The sequence below is a fragment of the Salvia hispanica genome, unplaced genomic scaffold (genome assembly GCF_023119035.1).
Source record: "Salvia hispanica cultivar TCC Black 2014 unplaced genomic scaffold, UniMelb_Shisp_WGS_1.0 HiC_scaffold_839, whole genome shotgun sequence".
Lineage (NCBI taxonomy): Eukaryota > Viridiplantae > Streptophyta > Magnoliopsida > Lamiales > Lamiaceae > Salvia > Salvia hispanica.
Window position 1 is genome coordinate 32123 of NW_025952620.1, and position 14955 is coordinate 47077.

Here is a 14955-nt window from a genome sequence, read left to right on the forward strand (position 1 = left end):
ATAACAATAACAGTATATTATAAATCTAAAATAAATATATTTTGAAATAGTACCAAGTTTTGAACATAGCAAACAACTAAATCATATTATATGTTCGTTATAATTCTAAGATGATAATACTATTTCAATTTAAATACATATTTTTAATATAATTATTTATATTTTTATATTTTATTTTTAAGAATAATTATTTAAATATTATTTATTTAATTTATTCACCCCACAATTTTGACTTTTTTGGGTCCGCTTCCCTTTGATAATTAATAAAGATAAAGAGCCCCCTTTCCCATCACATTCATTTAAAAATAATATATAAAAATGGGAATTTTTCCCCAAAACTTTCTTCCCCCCATTTTTAATTTTTTTCCCCCGGATTTAAAGGGAACTTTTAATGGTTGGGGAAAATTTGGAAAGTAAGTATAAAAAATAAGAGGGGGGAGGAAAAAGGTAGGAAATAAGGAGGGGTAATTTCAGATGAGGGGAAATTTTAAAATTTTCTTTTTAACATCTTTTTTTTTGGGGATATCTAAAGGGCAAAATTTTTTTGTTTTTTTTCTGGCGAGGAATTTTTTTTTTTCATGTCAAATTGAAAAATAGTTCAAAACTTCAATGTGTAAAATCAAAACAAAGTAAACATGAATGTTTGTCATTTTTTTTTTTCATGTCAAATTGAAGAGATAGTTCAAAACTTCAATGTGAAAAATAAAAACAAAGTGAACATAAATTTTTTTTCAAACTCAGAAAAAAACTTATTAATTCATAAATCAAAAAAAATAGGTATTTTTAATGTCAATATCACAAAATAGTATGGTAATTTTGAAAAAAAAACTGTCGAAAAAAAATTTGATTAAATTATCTTTAACTTCAATTATAGAATGTGACTTACTATATAAGACAAAAACTGCATAATATAGATATGTTTTGCATTTACATTGAAATGCAGAAATAAAAAATGTTCACAATCACATGATCAGAGTCTTGATTAATAATCAACATATTTAACGCGGATAACCCAAAGATATGACCAATTACAATAATACCCCCGTTCAGCCCATGAAGCTCCAAACAATATTTTAAAAAAATCCCCTTGGGCTTAAAAACCCAAAGTAAAATTGGAAAGTGGGAAATTAAAGGGGAGAAAAAGATTTCCGGCAAATTGGGAAAATCGCCCCATCGATCGACCCGGGGGTTTTTCGATATCGCGCCAAATATCCCAAAGTTTTCTGGATGAGAGAATGGTTTGATGCGTTTTTAGGCGGAAGAATATATGTGAGGATGCGTTTCAATGCGGGACTTTGGTCGTAGGCGTTGTAATTTGAATTTTGGGATCGGTTCAGCACGACGCGTTTTGTCTTCGTGCAAGGTTCAATTGCCGCAAAGGACATTTACCTGTTCCCGAGTAATTGATTTTTTTTTTTTTTGATTTTCTTGGTTTCTCTTTGGGGAAGATCTAAGGTGTTTGCTGAAATTGTGAGCTAAAGGGTGTGTTCTGGGAATCTGTTGTCTCTACAGGCATGGCTTCGAGACAACGGTGTTTGATTTTTCGTCATTCGAAGGGGGGGGGGTTGGGTGAAACGTATTTTTTGTTAGAGGTGCGCCCTCTCTTCGTGGGCTTTTGGGAATTTCTCGCATGCAATCCGGTGGTGGGGCCCAACAGGGCGGAGGGGGGCGGCCATGGCCGGACAAAGCCGCAGGGCCTCTGCTTCTCTGTCCCCATCGTCCCCCGGGGGTCCGCATTTGATCAGCAGCAACAGCAGGGCAGCGCAGCAGCATCAACAGCGAGACAGCAGCAGCAACATCAACAGCAGAGACAGGTGAAAACCCGCGTACTTCTTTCTTCCATCCTTCCCCTGCTACATTAAATTTGTTTTAATTTTTAAATGCGTGAAGTAATTTTCTTTCCCCTTTGATGACGAGTCAAAACCGACTTATTTATGTGTCACCCCCTGTTTACCGACATTTTTTGTTAGTCACGATTTTTCTATTGATCCCGAGAATTGATTGGTTCGTTTTGTATTTAGAAGGGGTTTTTTTCCTATAGTTTGTTTTATTCTTTTTCTCTTTTGGATGTATTCATAAAATTTTATTAACGTAGACTAGATGACACTTATCCAAGAAAGAAAATGAAACATATTTATTGGCTTATAATTTTTAGTAATCAAAGATTTTTGCACACCTGAGAAATTTAAAAAGTTATTTCGAAGATTTTTTGATTTTTAAGTACTACACAATTTATCTACCCAAGACATTTTGTGTGCCCATCCCCAAATTTATAAAATTCTACCACTTCTTTCCCGGGTTTAAAGGGGTTGAACTAAAAAAATTTTGCTTGAGGGGGAAAAGCATTTGTTGTTGGTTTGGCAATTTATGCTTCTATAGTGTCTTGTCAAGCTAAACTTTTCAGCTTCTTGGGCACTGGTTCTTTTTATGGGCATTCCTTGCAATGTTCTCAAGCTGCAAGATTGCCTTTTATATGCTCTAGAGTTTTAACTTAAAAAGGTTTTTTTTTTCCTATATCTTTGTGTAAGTATGTGTTGTTAATTTTTCACGTTGTCTTTACTTGTTTCTGTTGTATAGCTTTTCATAAATTCTAGATGTATATGACCAACTTTGAATGTCCAGTCAAGGGCTCAACAGTTTATGAAGAGACCTGAAGGGGAAAGATGCCCTTCTAGCGACCGCTGGCACGATACATGGACCCCCGGGGGGGGCAATTTTTCTGCCCATCTGGCTCCCTGCAGCTGCCTCAACACCCAGGAAGTTCATTGATTTGGGCCAGAGCATGGTTCCCCTAATAATCCGGATCAAAACATAATAGAAGTCAAGGTGTTGAGCTACAAATGTTGAATCCGGGAACAAGCTTATATGCAGATGATTTGCACCCAACAGAAATTCATTGGGGATGCAATCCCCAGCAGGTGAGACCAGGGTGTTTGGTTCTCTTGGCAAAGATCAAAAAAATGAGGATGGCAAACATGAAAATGCAAGAGCTGATATCCATGCAAGGAGCAAATCAGTCTCGGGTTCCTCCTCCAAAAAACCCCCTGAGCAGGTTGCTCAGAGTGACAAACTCAGATAACAGTCATCGCCCTTTTCTCGATCAAAAAGTGATACCAAAAGAACTATCCTCCATTAGGTGGTCAGGGAATCCCAAACCCGCACCTATGCAAGCTCCACAATCTCAGCAAAATATCATGAGCATGACAAACAATCAGATGGCTATGGCTGCACAGATGCAGTCAATGCAGGCACTGGCTCTTTAGCGTTTTTGATCTGTCACACCCTGAAATGCAAATGTGGTTGCACAGCTTATCCCACTAATGCAGTCTAGGATTGCTCAGCAAAAGCTAATGAAAATAGTACTGGTTTGCCTTTTGGGTCTTTCAACAAACAGCATGTTACCTCACCGCCAGTTGGAAACGAAAGCTCCCCATGGTAATTCCTCAAGTGATGTGTCAGGACAATCTGGGCCCTCTAAAGTAGGCAGGCAGTTTCACCTAGTATTTGGTGTGAATTCCAATGCAGCTCCACCTCAATTCTGCACCATTCTCCCCAAAAGTTCTCTGTGCAGCATTTTCCCCCTAGGCAGCAATCCTCTTGGTCATGGAATCCCTATTCAGCCTTCACAGTCACCAGGGAATCCAATGAAGGGGGTTAAGTTTTCTTTCAAAAACTTCGAGCAGAATCTTCTCAGGCGCAAAAAGAACAGCCCTTGGTCCCTCAATTGCAACTCCATCTAATGAAGGTGATGTGGGGAACCATCAACACCAGGGTGGACCCAGTTCGAGTTTAGACAATTCACACTGGTTTCACCAAGCAGCAGCTGCATGTTCTTGCACAGATATTTCATTTAGGCCCTGAAGGTTAGAAATCTGTAAATGATTTTCATATAGGTTTCTCTGAATTTTTTTTAAAAATCTGTATATGAATATCTGTTCAATATCTCTCTGATTCTTCGTGGACACTTACGCAGTTACACTGACACACGTTTTTCTTTACTTTCTTAGCAGAAAGGCGATGTAACTTTGCCAGTGGGCCTCCAAATTGCTCCTCCACCACTTATTTACAAAGCAACAGGGTTTCACCTCCTGCAAATGCTGGAAAGGACAAATTATCTGGTGAAACTGTAGAGGAGCAGACCCAAAAAAAATGGAGTTCAGTGAGAAAGGGGCTCATGATGCAAAATCAGTAGCTGGAGAGTTAATATGAAAACTGAAGGTTCAGGAGATGGTGGGCTGTGTGAAAACTGCGGAACGAACTCTGTTTTTCACAAAGGGCAGGGTTTTGGGTCCCCTTGGGGAAAAGCCGAATATATTGGTAGTTCTGGGAAAAGCGAACAGGAGTCTGAACCGGCAACGAACACCCCGTCAGAAATGATGTTTGTAGACAGGGGTAAAGGAATTGCAACACAGTCAAGTGCTTCAGATCCAGTGCAGGTCAAGAAACCCATTCAAGCAAGTAATACACCCCAACCTAAGGATGCTGGTTTAACACGAAAATATCATGGGCCGTTATTTGATTTCCCATTTTCACTAGAAAACATGAGACCCTTGGATCTCTATGATGAACAACAATAGTAACTTGACTTTAGGTTATGATATCAAAGATCTTTTTGCTGATGAAGGAGGGAGATTCACAAAAGGAAAAGGGCAAAAAATTGGGAAAATTGATGAAATACTTGGTGTTAACTTAGAGAGGAAGAGAATTAAACCAGATCTTGTTACTCGGCTACAAATTGAGTCAAAAAACTTCAGCTTGCTGAGTGCCAGGCACGCTTGAGGGATGAGATTGAGCAACAACAACAGGAAATAATGGCTATGCCTGATAGACCATATCGGAAATTGCTCGACTTTGTGAACGTCAGCGCAGGATCTTAACAGGCAATCACAGGCCAATCAGAAGGCAACTAGGGAGAAGCAACTAAAATCCATTTCCATTGGCGCAAAAAGCTTCTGAGGCACATTGGGCTTTCCGTGATGCTCGAACTGCCCGAATAGGGAGTCATAAGTATCATGAAAAGATGTTGAGGAGTTCTCCAAACTGAAGGATGATGACCGTAATAAAAGGATGGAAGCCTTGAAAAATAATGATGTGGAAAGATATAGAGAGATGCTTCTGGAACAACAGACTAATGTACCTGGGGAGGCCGCAGAAAGATACGCTGTTCTCTCATCATTCTTAAGTCAAACTGAGGAGTATCTTCACAAATTGGGCAGTAAAATAACAGCCACTAAAAATCAGCAGGAGGTTGAGGAGGCAGCTCATGCCAGCAGCTCGCTGCACGTGCCCATGTATTCTCTCTATTCTTCTCTCCCTGCTCTTCCGTACTAAGCATATGAAAGGACCAATGTAGTATCATCTCCAATTCGAAAACATCAAGTAAAAAGTAACTGCTCGTGATTGCTAAGGTAAACTCAAATGATCATAATTTGATAAGTTTCTCTAAGAAATTGTTTCAAATAAAGAAATCAAGATGTCTGATGCTTAAATATGACAGTTCACATCAGTCTATTCGTATATGAGAATGAAATTCTCACACTTCTTTACTAATTATCTTTGGAAAAGTGGGAAGATGTTACCAAAATATGAGCATCATCAATCTTGTATAGAATACACCACTGTTTTCACTATGCCTTTCTGACTCCATAATGGTTTTTTACGAAGTTCTTTCAGTTATAATTGAACAAATGATGCTTTCTTACAGAAGAGCAAGGACAATAGGATTTGGTGTTTTCATTGACTTGTATCTCTTAATGTCTTCTTTTAGCCCCTATGTTCCTGTAATGAATGTATTTTATCCTATATTTATGTCTCTTATTTGCTAATTTGTGGCTTCAGATACTTCAGTATTTCTCATTTATGTCTTTTCTGGATACAAGGGTCTCTCGGAAGAAGAAGTAAGAGCCGCTGCTGCCTGTGCGAGAGAGAGTCATGATAAGGAACCGGTTTTCTGAGATGAATGCACCAAGAGATAGTCAGTCTGTTAACAAGTATGCCACAGCTAGCTTATTTTTATTTCATTTCTCATAATATATGGATGCCATTAGAGAAATTTTGGATCAAATATTTTTAATTTCATCCTGAATTATTACAATATGCTTAATATTTCTATATACATATTAGACAGACCATGTGGGTGTTCTCGTCTGTATCTTTCCTGTCATACTTAAATTAGATTTTAGTGTAAAATCTTCTTTTCCCCTTTTCATGGTTTCTACCAGGTACTACAACCTGGCACATGCTGTGAATGAAAGGGTCATAAGGCAGCCTTCAATGCTACGAGCTGGAACCCTACGAGACTATCAACTTGTTAGTTCCGGTTTAGTTTGAACTGTGTGATTGATCCTTAATTGATCAGCTCTACGTGTTAGTTTCTCTGCACATTCCAGTAGTTATTGACCTAGTTTTACTCAATTATGCAGGTTGGTTTGCAGTGGATGCTATCATTATACAATAACAAATTAAATGGCATTTTAGCAGATGAGATGGGTCTGGGCAAAACTGTGCAGGTGAGACAGTTCTAGATTAATATTATTCAAAAGTTTGGGTCTCCTTGCCTAAAGAGTTGCAATGTCTCCTACACATGATATTACCTGAGTTTTGAAAGCTTATAACCTGAAAAGGAGCTGAGTTGAGCTGATGAGCAGGACTGCACTGCAGGAGGCTCAAGCTTGGTTCAAGCTCCATTTCAAGCTTTTATAGTTAAGTTGTGTTGGGTTTGTGAATGACCCATTTAGTAACTAAAATGAGGCTTGCTTGAGCTTGGCTCGGAAGCATTATAGCATATGACCAAGTTCAAGCTCTAGACTGAAATGAGTTTATTAAGTTTTAGCATACAAAATGGAAAAAACCCAATTGAGTTTCGTTTAGTTTGAACTTCTGGACAAGTGGACATGCTTGGAAGCATATAAACTAATTGAACTTGAACTTGAGCTCTGTAAGAGGCTGACAAACATCAATACTGAAAAGAAAAACAAAAGATTGAATACTTCGGGGTCAAGCTTGTCTTGGATTTTTTCGAGCTTGAAATTGGCTCATTCTTGGTCGTTTTGGTTGAGGATTATTTATAATAGTTGAATTTTTTCCCTGAATCAAGATACATGAATCTCATTTATTTCCCTTAAAACTTCCTTATGTCGTTAAACAAACAGCTTTACTTATTTGTGTTTGTGAAATTTCATTTGTGCTTATATTTGAGATTTTGCTCAAATTTTTATGCAGGTGATGGCCTTGATTGCTCATTTAATGGAATTCAAAGGAAATTATGGCCCTCATCTTATTATTGTTCCCAATGCTGTGCTTGTCAACTGGAAGGTAAGAGTTTCATTGTAGCACCTGTTTGAATTCTTATAAGTATCTAACTTTAACATCTCTGGTTTTTGTCTTAGAGTGAATTGCATAATTGGCTTCCGAGTGTTTCCTGTATATATTATGTTGGTGGGAAAGACCAAAGGGCGAAATTATTTTCTCAAGTAAGAAGAGAAGAATTTCATAGTTAAACTCTTTACTTCATAATATTCTTCTATGGTATCAATTCTGTTTGTTTCATCTACTGTGTAGGAAGTGCTAGCCATGAAGTTTAATGTGCTTGTAACTACCTATGAGTTCATCATGTATGATCGTTCAAAACTTTCAAAAATTGATTGGAAATATATTATAATTGATGAAGCACAACGGATGAAGGACAGAGAGTCAGTATTAGCTCGTGATCTTGATAGGTATCGCTGCCAAAGGCGTTTGCTTCTTACAGGGACACCATTGCAGGTATGATTTTGTTATGATTGGTATATGTTTTGTGGACTAGAAGTTATTTCCTTGAGTTTTGAATTAATTCAAATATATTCTATTTAACTGCCCATATATTCTTTTCTGGTTATACTTCATCGGGAAAGTATTATTTTTTGACTGGACATGAGTTTTAGAAAAGATGAAGGGGTGATATTCTTGATTACTTTTGCCGTATTGACCGTAAAGTAGTAGTTAAGTTGATATTGTTAGGATTCTTAGGTAGGAAAATTTTATCTGGAAAATTCCTTAAGAAAATGAAGTGTTAACTTGGGATAGAAGGGTGTGATTCAATTCCATTATGTTGACAATAAGTCTCATTCTACTGTAGCATCTATAGGATTGATCTGCTGCAGATTAGCATATACAACTATGATGAGACTGCGAGTACTAGTCAACTTTTGTTGTTATCAAATACTTATAGTGGTGCTCAGAGCAGCCATAACTTGTAGCTCCTTTATCACAACAAAACTGAAACATGTTTCTTACATCTTCTAACTTGTATTAATCTTTTCTTGCACTTTATCAGAATGATCTTAAAGAGCTTTGGTCTCTTTTAAACCTACTGCTCCCAGAAGTTTTTGATAATAGAAAAGCATTTCATGATTGGTTCTCTCAACCATTTCAAAAGAAGGGCCTGCACATGAAGATGACTGGCTCGAGACAGAGAAGAAGGTGATAATTATCCATAGACTACATCAAATATTAGAACCTTTTATGCTTCGGCGGCGTGTTGAAGATGTAGAAGGATCACTTCCTCCAAAGGTATGTTGTTACTATTCTAATGTCATATTGCTACAAAATTGTTTCTGAATAAATTTGAAAATGCAGGTCTCGATTGTTTTGAAATGTCGAATGTCTGCAATACAGGGTGCCATTTATGATTGGATTAAATCAACTGGTACTCTTAGGGTTGACCCTGAAGATGAATATCGCAAGTGTCAGAAGAATCAAAATTATCAGGCTAAAACTTACAAAACTTTAAACAATAGATGCATGGACCTAAGAAAACTTGCAACCATCCATTGCTAAACTACCCATATTTCAGTGACTTCTCAAAGGATTTTCTTGTGAGGTCTTGTGGAAAATTGTGGGTTCTTGATAGAGTTTTGATGAAGCTTCAGAGAACGGGACATAGGGTACTGCTCTTTAGTACCATGACCAAACTTCTTGATATAATGGAAGAATATTTGCAGTGGCGAAGGCTTGTTTTCAGAAGAATTGATGGGACGACTAGCTTGGAAGACCGCGAAAGTGCTATTGTGGAGTTTAATCGGCCAGGCACTGATTGTTTTATCTTCTTACTTAGCATTCGTGCTGCTGGACGGGTCTCAATCTTCAGTCTGCTGACACAGTGATTATATATGATCCGGATCCAAACCCAAAAAATGAGGAACAGGCTGTTGCTCGTGCTCACCGTATTGGGCAGACGAGGGAGGTGAAAGTCATTTACATGGAAGCTGTGGTCGGCAAAATATCCAGTCATCAGAAAGAGGACGAGTTCAGGAGTGGTGGAGTAGTTGATCAGATGATGACCTTGCTGGCAAGGACCGGTATGTGGGTTCAATTGAGAGCTTGATTCGAATAATATTCAGCAGTATAAGATTGACATGGCTGATGAAGTTATAAATGCTGGGCGGTTTGACCAGAGGACTACACATGAAGAGAGACGACTAACTTTAGAAACACTGTTGCATGATGAAGAAAGATACCAAGAAACAGTTCACGACGTTCCTTCTCTTCATGAGGTAAACCGTATGATTGCTGGAGTGAGGAAGAAGTAGGAGCTCTTTGATCAAATGGATGAAGAACTTGACTGGGCAGAGGACATGACTCGATATGATCAGGTCCCTGATTGGCTTCGTGCTAATACACAAGAAGTAAATACACCATTGCTAATTTATCAAAGAAGCCATCAAAGAATGCTGTATATGGTGGAATGCAACCTCCTGTTGAAGTGGCTTCTGAGATTTCTGAGAGGAGGAGAGGGCGGCCTAAGGGAAAGACTCCTGTTTATACTGAATTAGATGATGAAAATGGAGAATTTTCTGACGCAAGCTCCAATGATAGAAATGAATATTCTGTTCAAGAAGAAGATGATGGAGACATTGGGGAGTTTGAAGATGATGAATCCACTGAAGCGCCTGGAGTAATAAAGATCAATCAGAAGAAGATGCTCCTGTTTCTGCTGATGGATATGAATACCAAAGAGCTTTGGATAACGTCAGAAACAATAGCATACTTGAAGAAGCTGGCTCTTCTGGGTCCTCTTCGCATAGTAGGAAGTTAATGCGCATGGTCTCACCTTCCGTGTCCTCTCAAAAGTTTGGATCACTTTCTGCATTAGATGGCAGGTCCGGCTCCCAATCAAAGAAATTGGTATGTCTGACAATTGCTTTATGATTTGGTATAATGCTATTGATTCTCAACATTGTTATCTTACATGCTGTTTTTATTTTCCAGGCAGATGAATTAGAAGAAGGTGAGATTGCTGTATCTGGAGATTCTCCTATGAATCAGCAGCATTCTGGTAGCTGGATCCAAGATCGTGATGAAGGTGAAGATGAACAGGTCTTGCAACCCAAGATAAAACGAAACGGAGTATTCGCTTCGCCCACGGCCTGTTAGGCTGAAGAGAAGCCCAGTGACAGGTCATCTTCTTCGTCCTGGTGATCCTACTATGTTACCAGTACATGGATAATAAATACAAGACTCAAGCAAGTGATGACCGTGTCCATAAAGTTCTTGGAGATACTAGTTGATAAATCAGAGAAAATTGATTCATCTACCAAGAACAAAAGAAATCTACCATCAAGGAGAAATACAGCTAATGTGCAAAGTACTCTTAGATCTGGGAGAGTGAACTATGGGCCTGCTGTTGCATATGATTCCTCTGAACATCTCACAGAAAACTTGGACACTAAAGTTGTGAAGGGCCTAAAACTAGTGGCCCTAAGATGTCCAGGTCGTTCTGAGAAAGGTATGCTTCTGTTACTCTTTTTGTTTGTATCAGTCAATTTGATTATGTTACTCGTTTACTGAATAGAAAGAAATACTTGCGTATATGTGTATTAGCAATGACTCTGATCCAGGCAAAATGGAGTGGGAAATGTGAAATTTGATTTCACTTTGTTTATTGTGTAAAGTTAAACCAAATGCTTAGTCTGTTTTTTTAATTCAAGTTTTAATCCAACATTCCTCTCTCGCCCCTCCGCACACACACACACTCAGTTTTGATGTTGTTTTGCCTTCCTGCTTTCTGTTTCTGAATTAAGATCTATTCTAACATAATTTTGTTACAGTGCAAGACTGTTATAAGCAAGCTCCAGAGAAGAATAGATTATGAAGGTCATCAAATAATACCACAGCTAACTGAGCTGTGGAAAAGAAATGATTATGCCAGTGGAGATGGTGATTGCCTTTTGGATTTGAGAAAGATTCATAACCGTGTTGACAAATCTGAGTACAGTGGAGTCATGGGATTTGTGTCTGACGTGCAGCTTATGTTGAAGTCTAGCATGCAGTATTTCGGTTTTTCATATGAGGTATGATGTTCTTCTCCCAATCCTTCCCTGTCTGTATATTCTTCGTGAAATGTCCATGTTCATACTCGACTCAGCAGCAACCCTGATAGTTACAAAGTAGCATTAATAAGTCCATAGGGAGCTTTTGTGAACATGCTGGTGTCAAGATCACTTTGCTTTTTTGTCCCCCTGTACTAGTTGTCCAAGTGATCTCTGAATCTTGCATTTTTTGGTATAACTGCATAGGAATAAGCCTTAGATAAATTCTAGGTGATATTTTACGCCTTATTGTTTCTTTTCAGAATCATTATTTGCATCGCATGAAATCTGTGATGTAAATTAAAGGCTTCTAGGAGTAATTAAACTGCCTTAATAGTTTGAATGAAATCTGTCGCCATTTATGCATTTTTAACAAACTAGTTATGTGGACTGACGATACAATGCAACAGGTGAGGTCGGAGGCGAAGAAAGTCCATGACCTCTTTTTCGATATAATTGGGGTAGCATTCTCAGATACTGACTTTCGAGAAGCCAGAAGTTCCATGTCTTTCACTGCTCCTGTTTCCACGCCAGCCACCGGTCCATCTTCACGACAGTTTCCTTCTGCTCAGGGGAAGCGCCAGAAATCAGTCAAAGACGTGGATTCAGAAAATACCTTTCCCTAAGACACAGACCCGCACACCCATTCACACTGTCGAGAGTTCTAAAGCCAGGAACTTGATGCCTCACAAGGATTCGAGGCTCGGAAGCAGCAGCAGTCGGGATCTTGGCCAACCAGATGCGTCGCCTTTCACTCACCCAGGAGATCTCGTTATCTGCAAAAGAAGAGGAAAGACAGGGAGAAATCGGGTACGAAGTCTGGAAACGGTTCAGCAGGTCCATTGTCACCTACAGGCATTGGACGTGTGATGAAGAGTCCAGGGTCAGTCTCAGGCGCTAAAGATATTGGCTCGAGCCAACATGGCTGGGGGCCCCTTTCCTCAACAAGGGAACAGCAGCGGTGGCTCCGTCGGCTGGGCGAATCCTGTAAAGAGAATGAGAACTGACGCTGGAAGGCGCTGGCCTAGCCATTTATGAGAATTGAATTATGTAGCAGTTCCAATTATTGCTCGATTCTTTTTCTGTTCAAATGAAATGATATGATAAAAATGCAAATATGATCTGTAATGTGATGATATCTTCAATTCTGATAGTTTCTTCATATTCATGGCCTCTACCATTATTATGGCAAGCTTAGTAGTTTCTATATTTATATTATCTGTTGTCCTTTTGCATAGATGTTTTACTAAGTTGCATAATCTCATTTTGGTTTCTGCGACATTTTGTGCATTATTGCAATAAAGCAGATGAGTGGAATTTATAACTATCAAAATGTATTAAATGTGATTATATTGCTACGAAGCGAAAAGTAGTTATATTGTTTCTTCAATATAACCACACAAAAAAGATGTGAATATTTCAGTATTTAGCCACACAAAAAAGATGCTGAAAAGAAGACTCGTTGTGAGGTAATTGGTAGAACAATCTATGTACATGAAGCAGATTCAAGAAGCCACATTTGAGTCATTTTGAATTCATTCCAATGAATAGTTATTGCTATATGTAATTAAATTGTAAGTAACTGTGGGAGAGAAAAGCAACATGATATAAGAAACGATATGCATGCTTACAGCTACAGACACAGAGAAGACTAAGGATCCACAGGCCCCAAAACACCATCGTCGCTCGACTCATATTCGTCTTCAGTCAGTTCCTCATCGCTCGATTTCTCTTCCGGCACAGCCCCGCATCTTCCTCCTTGGCGTATTTCAGTCAGTATTCTAGAATACGAACAGTAAAGTGTGTCACAATCGCTTACAGTATAACCCTGAGATTGCCCATAGGGAAGTAATGTTTATGGGATTAAATTAGTACTCCTCACATTTATAAACATGTCATAAGAATAAGATAAACCTTTTCACTTGTATCACGTATCTGTAAGAACAAGATCATATGCTTTGTTTTAAACATATGAAATCAGATTCATGACATACTTCTCCAGTCAACTGTTTATTTTTACTTCAATCTGATCCTAGAGCACAAGCTACCAAAACATATGTATAGAGGAGAGCTTAAGGTAAGTTTTCAGGAAGATTTAACTCTTTGTTCATATGCAGTTGTGTCGCGCGTCATCAAAGCAGCAGCCTCCCCGTTTAAGGGGTCTGATGGATTTGGATACAAAAGTAGTTGAGGTAAAAACACCTCAAACACATTAACCAGGTCTGCAAAAAATCGTTGTTAAAGGAGGTTAGTTAGCATCAAGCAATCAAGAATTTGAGACTCTAATCAGACATTGCTTAACCAAGAAGTAGACTGGTTATTACCAAACATGGGGCTCCAGGTCTGGTTAATAACATCTAGACAAACTGAACCGGCCTGAAATTTGAAAACATGGATATATGACACGACAGAAGAGAGAGCATTTCGCAATCGAAACTCACATTTCATCCACATTGGGGTGATATATCTTGTTAATAAATCCTATGGAAGGAGACTTGTAGGGATAGGCATCAGGAAGCTCGACTCTTACCTTCCACACACCGCCATGATACGGACCTATCGTGTTACATTGGAAAATCAAAGAGAGAGTGAATTAGACAGAAACAGAGTAGGATAGAGAAGCAAAACTGAATTCATATTTTACAGAAAATGTAGAAGTAGAATGTACACTTCAATTTTACAGCAAAAAATCCAGTCCTTTTCCAATTTCCTCATCAAGAGCAGGTTGATAGAATTTCTTCTAGATTTAAATACTTTCAGTGGGTCCATGGAAATACACATAGAACTCGTGCTCATCTCCACCTTGCGATCACTCATCATCCTATTTCAAGAAACAATGTCAAAGCTTTCTACAAAACAAAACTACAAGAAATGAAGATTTACAGTTTCATCAAGTCTATCTCTCGTCTCTTGCTTGGGGAAGACATGGTTACAAGAAAAGGTTGAAGAGAGAGATGCTACTTTTTCAACTCTCACAGAATGAAGATAACAAGATGGGTGTGAAGTTAATACAGTATGTTGATTACTCGCACACCATATCTGATTATCCATCAATACGTACGTTGCTTTCCTTTCTATCTACACTCTACACTATAAAATGAGTAAGATCATAATATAAGTAATTAGATTCGGAACTAAAAAATTATAAATCCTTCGTATAAACAAGTGCGGAATAATATTTTAGAAACAATGGAATTTATATAATTCATGCATTTAGATTTTCAAATTAATCATTTTCTCTCTCTAAAAATTATTTAAAAATTTAATTTCACTTAAATCTTAGTACTGCAATTTATATTATTTTTACGTACAAAACTGGAGTATCATTTAATTGCAGGTTATTCACAAAAAAGAAATGCAATTTCGAAATTTACAATCTTAATACGCAGTGTCAATTTTTTGCATTGACACATTTTGATGCCCAAAAAATGAAAGTGCATGGCACGACAGTTTCATTTATAAAATTATAGCCGATTTTTCGAATTGCATAACTACAGTCACAGATTATATAATTTATAGTATAAAAATTTTTTTGTGTTTGATTAAATTTACAAATTAAACCTAGTGTTTTTATTAAAAAAACACTAGTAATTGCGTGCATATATTT

At 38.0% G+C, this 14955-nt stretch overlaps 2 pseudogenes; one reads left to right on the top strand and one right to left on the bottom strand.

Annotated features, from left to right (window-relative positions):
* The first annotated feature begins 1630 nt into the window (after window positions 1-1630).
* On the top strand, window positions 1631-12386 carry LOC125200189 (annotated as a pseudogene).
* Window positions 12387-13202: 816 nt separating this feature from the next.
* On the bottom strand, window positions 13203-14275 carry LOC125200190 (annotated as a pseudogene).
* Window positions 14276-14955: the final 680 nt, after the last annotated feature.